The 6,245-nt window shown below is 42.2% G+C and overlaps 1 long non-coding RNA gene across 1 annotated transcript; it reads right to left on the bottom strand.

Moving 5' to 3' along the window:
• Positions 1–1,029: 1,029 nt before the first annotated feature.
• LOC123091596 (uncharacterized) lies at positions 1,030–5,735 on the bottom strand. The gene is made up of 3 exons (XR_006443347.1): positions 5,148–5,735; positions 4,869–5,041; positions 1,030–1,128 (listed from the first exon to the last, which is right to left on the bottom strand). It is a non-coding gene; the product is annotated as an uncharacterized lncRNA (long non-coding RNA).
• Between the last annotated feature and the right edge of the window lie 510 nt (positions 5,736–6,245).

Here is a 6,245-nt window from a genome sequence, read left to right as displayed (position 1 = left end):
TTAGTCAAACCAAAAGACATGACCGTGTACTCATAAAGTCCATATCTCGTGGTAAAAGCTGTTTTGGGTATATCCTGTTCTCGAATCTTCAGCTGGTGATATCCTGATCGAAGATCGATCTTGGAGAAAACTTTTGCTCCTTGTAGATGGTCAAACAAATTATTGATCACTGGTAGAGGGTACTTGTTCTTAATCGTCACCTTGTTTAGCGCACGATAATCTACAACCATTCTCAAGGTTCCATCCTTCTTCTCAACTAGAAGCACTAGGGCTCCCCAAGGTGATGAACTCGGTCGAATATAACCTTTCTCCAATAATTCCTTAATCTACTTCTTAATTTTCTCTAGATCATTTGCGGGCATCCGGTATGGTTTAGAGTGGATGAGAAATTAGAATAGAATAAGGGTCTAATGAGAGAAATCACTACCCATATGCTTTTGATAGCAAGAAAACTTCAAATCAAGCAATTCACACAGATCACACCACACAAGCAAAAACCTATAGGTAAGGTCATATCCACAAGAGATATGATCTCTTCATACTACTGCAATCATTCGTTGGACTCAACTTGGTAGTGGTGGTCTGAACTAAATCTTCTCAAATCAAGTCAACTCTAGCTTCTTCTTCTATGTCAATGATGTCTTCATAGGTCTGGTCTCATCGGACTGAGGAACTTGGTGATGGGGTTCAACAACTATTATATTGAAGTGGAGAAGAGATAGAAATGAATAGAGAAGAGTATAGACCAACGGATATATAAGAAAGTCATAAAATAGAGTTTTCTTCCTATGGTTTTCCATTTCCTAGTGGTCGCGTCCTACAGTCAATGTGTGCTCTGATACCATCTTGTAGCGACCCGACCCAAATGGATCGAAGTCCCTGTGCTTACGTGTCATCCCTGGATCGGTATGCTGACACACATAGTACTGGAGGAATTATAACAGAGTTCAATCACACACTTTATTACATCAAGATCCTCAAAAGAGTACTTATTACAATAATATGGCCAAAGGCCATCTAAAACAAAATAACTGCGGAAGCATCGAAGGTAAATGAGTCCATCCAACTCCACGACAAAGTGAGTGCAGAACAACGACCTATCACATCTTTAATCCTCGTCGGAAAAGTCTGCAACATGAGACATTGCAGCCGTGTAGGTCAGCACATGGAATATGCTGGCAATTTCACACCATAGAATAATAATAAATGAAAAGACTATCTCTATATGCAAATTTAGTTGGTGGAGGCTCTAAGTTAAATTTTTGCATAAAGCCAATTTTACCCTACAACAAAGGAATAAATTTCTATTAACTATTAAATTAAAATGCCATTATTGAGAAGGTTCCTCCAACTCAATCCCAAAATTCCCAAGTTATTAGTAACCAATAATTTGGTTAAAAAGAGTGATGAGATCAACCAATAATTCACTTATAGATACTCAAGTTGTCCATAACCGGGGACACGGCTAATAATGATTAGTTTGTACACTCTCTAGAGGTTTGCACACTTTTCCCCACAAGACTCGACCACCTCCATGATTGGAAGATCAAGACATAGCCTTTCAGAAGCGTTTGCCCTTAACCCTGGGTAGACCGGTACACCTACTTTCCCCTACATCAGCTAGTCTACCACGGAAAGAGGTCACACAACTTACTCAACTATGCCAGAGCCTATAATGGCTTGTGGCTGCACACGAAAGTTTCTAGGCATGAAAAATCTTATGATCCCTTTGAGCCTGGGTGGCGGACCTAGGGTAATCACACGGGTACTCCGGGATTCCCCTTGGGCAAGCACTAGTTTCTTCAGGTGCCCCAAACAATCCACCCAGATGTGTATTAAAGTTTCCACCTTAGGTTATCCCAATATTATTAACTCTCGCAACTTGCATGGATCACACATTACCAATCCCCGTATACGAGCATGGCTAAGCAAGATATGATATAACGAATATTCCCGAGGTGATCAAAGGTCATAGATTCCTACCACATGAACTACATAGCATAACCACATGTTCTCAAACCTACTGATGCAATCTTTGAGGGTGAAACTAATGCATAGTAAAAACTGGGTATTGAAAATTATGATCAATGTATGAACTTGCCTTCGCACTCCGGATGATCTAGCGTAAGCAAGCAATAACATACATAAGCATACAAGCAAAGATCCAAAAAGAAAACAAATGAAAGACTTCGAAAAACTCCAAAACATCCAAATAAAGTTTCTGTACAGAACGTAATTTTTATAGAAACAAAAATAAATGGTTTTGGTTTTTAACAGAAAGTACATGTCACTAGCTTTGATTTGCAAAAAGAATCACCTAAAATGGAGTTACGAAACTCGAGATATGGCCTAACGAAGTTTGAATTCAGATCTGTTTGAATTCAAATTTTAACAATTTCAAAAATATTTTTCGTTTGGTTCTCTGGATAGAGGGGATTTCTATGAACTGGTAGGAAAAAGAATCAACTAAATCGGATCTATAGACTAAAAGATATACAAGAAACCAGAATTGGTATACAATCTGAGATTGAAAAAAATACTGAAAAAAGAGAAAAATTTGGCCTGGGTGTTCACCGGACTTGTCGCCGGCGACGAGGAAGAAGGCGGCTCCGGTGTGTTTCGGCGAAGGATGCGTGCGGGACGGTGTAGAGGACGATGAGGTGAACCACTTAACCAAGTTGTGGTGGTAGATTGCTTCCTGTACACACTGTTAAAGGTCGCCGGAATTCGCGAACTCCTGCGAGCAATTGGAGAGGTTAGAGAGAGGGAAAAACTCCAGAAATAGAGGTCTTCGGACGAGGGGTGAGAGGGGCTCCCAGGGTTGCTTTATATAAGGCTTGGGGAGGTCAGAATCTGAGAAGTTTATCATGTTTAATGGTGGCTGTTTCTCTGCCTCGTAATGGCCATTACAGGCGACTCCAAGGCGCACTAGGAAGGGGAAGGGGTAGAGGGAGGCGAGGGGAACCGATTCAGGAAGTCAGTTGAGCGAGGGAGATGAAGGGAGAGGGTGGGGCGCTGGGTGGAAGAACACGTGATGCTGAGTGCGTGCATGCTGTAACGTACGCGAGGTTGGAGACGACCTCCTGTCGTGAAGAAGGCTGGGCCTTCCTTGGGCCTTGGCTGCCCACATTTTTTTAAACGTTTTTTTACAGAAGCAATGAAACACCAAAACCAAAATAAATACAAGTCTAAAAATTTCCAGAAAATTCACATAGTTATATGGTCTTATATATGACCTAGTGAACTTTTATCTGGCCTAAAATGCAAGTTCTTTTTTAAAAAATAAACATTTTGCTATGTTAATAAAATTTGCATCAAAATAAATTGCAAATAAAACCCAATAAATATATTTAGATTCCAAATTCATATTCAAATATTCTCCTTCTGATCTTGAAGAAGTCATTTTATCTTTTCACTTTATTTTATATTTGGAATAATGGAAATAAATTTTTGGTGGAACCAAGTTTGATCCAATTTCCAAATTTTGAAATTATCAAAATTGGTTTTAGGAAAACTTCCAACTCTCTCTTTTGGTCCTTGAGTTGCTCAAAGTTTCTTGGATCAAAAATCAAATAAAATAAATGGGGCAAAATGCATAAATCATGGATGCATATGAATGATCTATTTATAAACATTCAAATTGAAAATTGGGATGTTACAGCAAGCCCCATTTGGACACTTTTTAGCTGAAGTTCAACCTAGTACTCGGGGAAGATCAGACGCGTTACTCGGAAAGTTCATGTTGTGATCAGAATATTATTCTGATCCCGTGATCAGAATAATATATATATATATATATATATATATATATATATATATATATATATATATATATATATATATATATATATATATATATTGGGACTTCAACATTTTGATTAACCCACTTGACTGTTCAATTTTTGTTTTAGCCGTTTCGTAAGGAGTAGATTTCTGGTTTAGCGGGGTACCGTCTTCCGATCAAGCCTAACAACACAGAGGATACCCCACGTGATGCTGCGGGAATTAGGTGATCAAAATTTGAATTGATAACATGAGAATCAAAATTTAAAATACATATGATTAATTAATTTGATTATGTATAGTTGTGGCAATATGTATTGAATATAAGCATGATAGTAAAGAAAATGATCCCCGACAATTAGCTCCGTGCCTGGAGGCGAATGGGAGGCGACCAGAAGGCAACTTGCCGCCCCTGTCTCCGGCTCCGTCCCCCACCCATCCCACCTACCATGAGAGTCTAAGAGATCCAACCCGCTACCACCATCTCGCGACTGAGGACTCGTTGGGCCTCGGAGAGATCCGGAGGAAGATGGAGAAGGCGCTCCATTCATGGATAAAGAAAGAGGCGAAAGTGGCAGAGGATGCAGATTCGGATCTACCAAGAGATAAGAGAAATAAATCGAAAGCAATGATTTGGACCAGAGACAACTTCGAGCTGATGAGGAAATCTTTTGAGGGGCGAAACATGGAGCGCGCAGTCACGGGAGGCGGATCCATCACTCCATTAGCATCTGCAGGGCGAGAGGTATGTAGAAAGGGGGCGGATCCGGTCGTAGCTGTAGTAAAATTTTCGGGAGTATCTGAGGAAGGAGATCACGTGGTGGTATGTACCAAGGAAAGAGATCAGGGCAACGGGATCCCAATCAAAAACTTCAAGCGGAAACATATTACAGTAGGAAATCATGGTCCTCAACATGCAAAAATACTGAGAGACGGAGCACACAATTGTGGTAAGGATGAATCAGACCTTATCAATCACACAGATCCGCCAGATAAAGGAAAGAATACACAACTGATAGGAGGAAAACAAAAAATCTGCATCGATCATCATTTGCCCGCGATTGGAAGAATATTGTTGAACGTACCTTTGTGAAGGAAATCACCCAATAAGGTGGAGTATCAATCCCTGTCATCATTCAGCCATGGCGGTGAGACATCAGGGGAACGAGGCTCACCTATGAATAGGCCAGAGCAGGTACCAGTCGTTCACAAAAAACATCTACAATCAGACCCTTGCATCACACACTCAATGGCTGGCCTGAAGAACAAGGCAATCATGGGAAGTGAGAAAAGCATGGCACTGTGCTTGAGAGGGGGTGCGAGGAAGAGGGAAAGGGGAAACACTTCCAGGGAGAACCACCTACGTGGGACGGAAGGTCTGGGCACCAGGTTAGTGCATGAGTGGCCTAAGCTCACCACATGGATCAAGACCGGTGAGGATGGGGTGGAGATGGTTGTGCCATACCCATCGGCCGACGATGTCGTGGTCCTAGATCTCACCCAGGCCAACCTGGCGATGAAGATGCGCTGGACGGCAGTGGGGTGCTTTGCGTCGGTCCTTCCATACAACACCGAGGGCTTGCTCAATGAGCTGAAGAACAAGTGGAGGCTCTAGGGGAAGGTCGACTACAAACAACTCTGCCACAACCACTTCCTCCTTGAGTTCGAAAGAGAAGGTTATCTTCGCTTTGTCTTGAACAATGGTCCTTGGACTCACCGCGGGGACGCTTTTTTAGTTGCAGGCTGTGATGGAGTAGCTTTGCCCATTGATGTAAAACTTGATACTATTCCTCCATGGGTGAGGATCCATGATATTCCCGGCACGATGATGACCGAGAAAATAGGGTGGAAGTTGGGGAAGAAGTTAGGCAAGGTAGTGGAGGTCTATACTCACAAGAATGGGAGGATTTGGGCAATTTTATTCAAGTTAGGGTAGAGTACCCAGTTAATGAGCCATTAAAAAGAGAGATCTATTCTAGAGAGTTAGGATAAGGATTTGTATGTTCTAGAGGTGAAGTATGAGAGGGCACCATGCTTTTGCTCGTTGTGCGGGTGTGTAGGGCACGGAGATAGGAATTGTAGGCTGTCAGAGGATCTGAAGTGGGTATGATACATAGTAGCGATGAGGGCCTCGCCGTGCAAACCACAGAACCACCACAACGGGACTTGCCGCCGAATGCGGGAAGCGCTAGACGCTTTCTGCAGTTTGACTTAGAGCTCTAAGTGTTGGGGAACGTAGCATGCAATTTCAAATAATTTCCTACGCTCACGCAAGATCTATCTAGGAGATGCATAGCAACAAGAGGGGGAGAGTGTGTCCACGTACCCTCGTAGACCGGAAGCGGAATCATTTGACAATGTGGTTGATGTATACTTCTTCTCGTTCTGTCCGATCAAGTACTGAACATACGACACCTCCGAGTTCTGCACACGTTCATCTCGATGACGTCCCTCGAACTCTT

Source organism: Triticum aestivum, chromosome 1B, assembly GCF_018294505.1.
Source record: "Triticum aestivum cultivar Chinese Spring chromosome 1B, IWGSC CS RefSeq v2.1, whole genome shotgun sequence".
Taxonomy (NCBI): Eukaryota; Viridiplantae; Streptophyta; class Magnoliopsida; order Poales; family Poaceae; genus Triticum; species Triticum aestivum.
The sequence above is the reverse complement of the archived record's forward strand: the minus strand, read 5'-3'. Positions and strand labels throughout refer to the sequence as shown.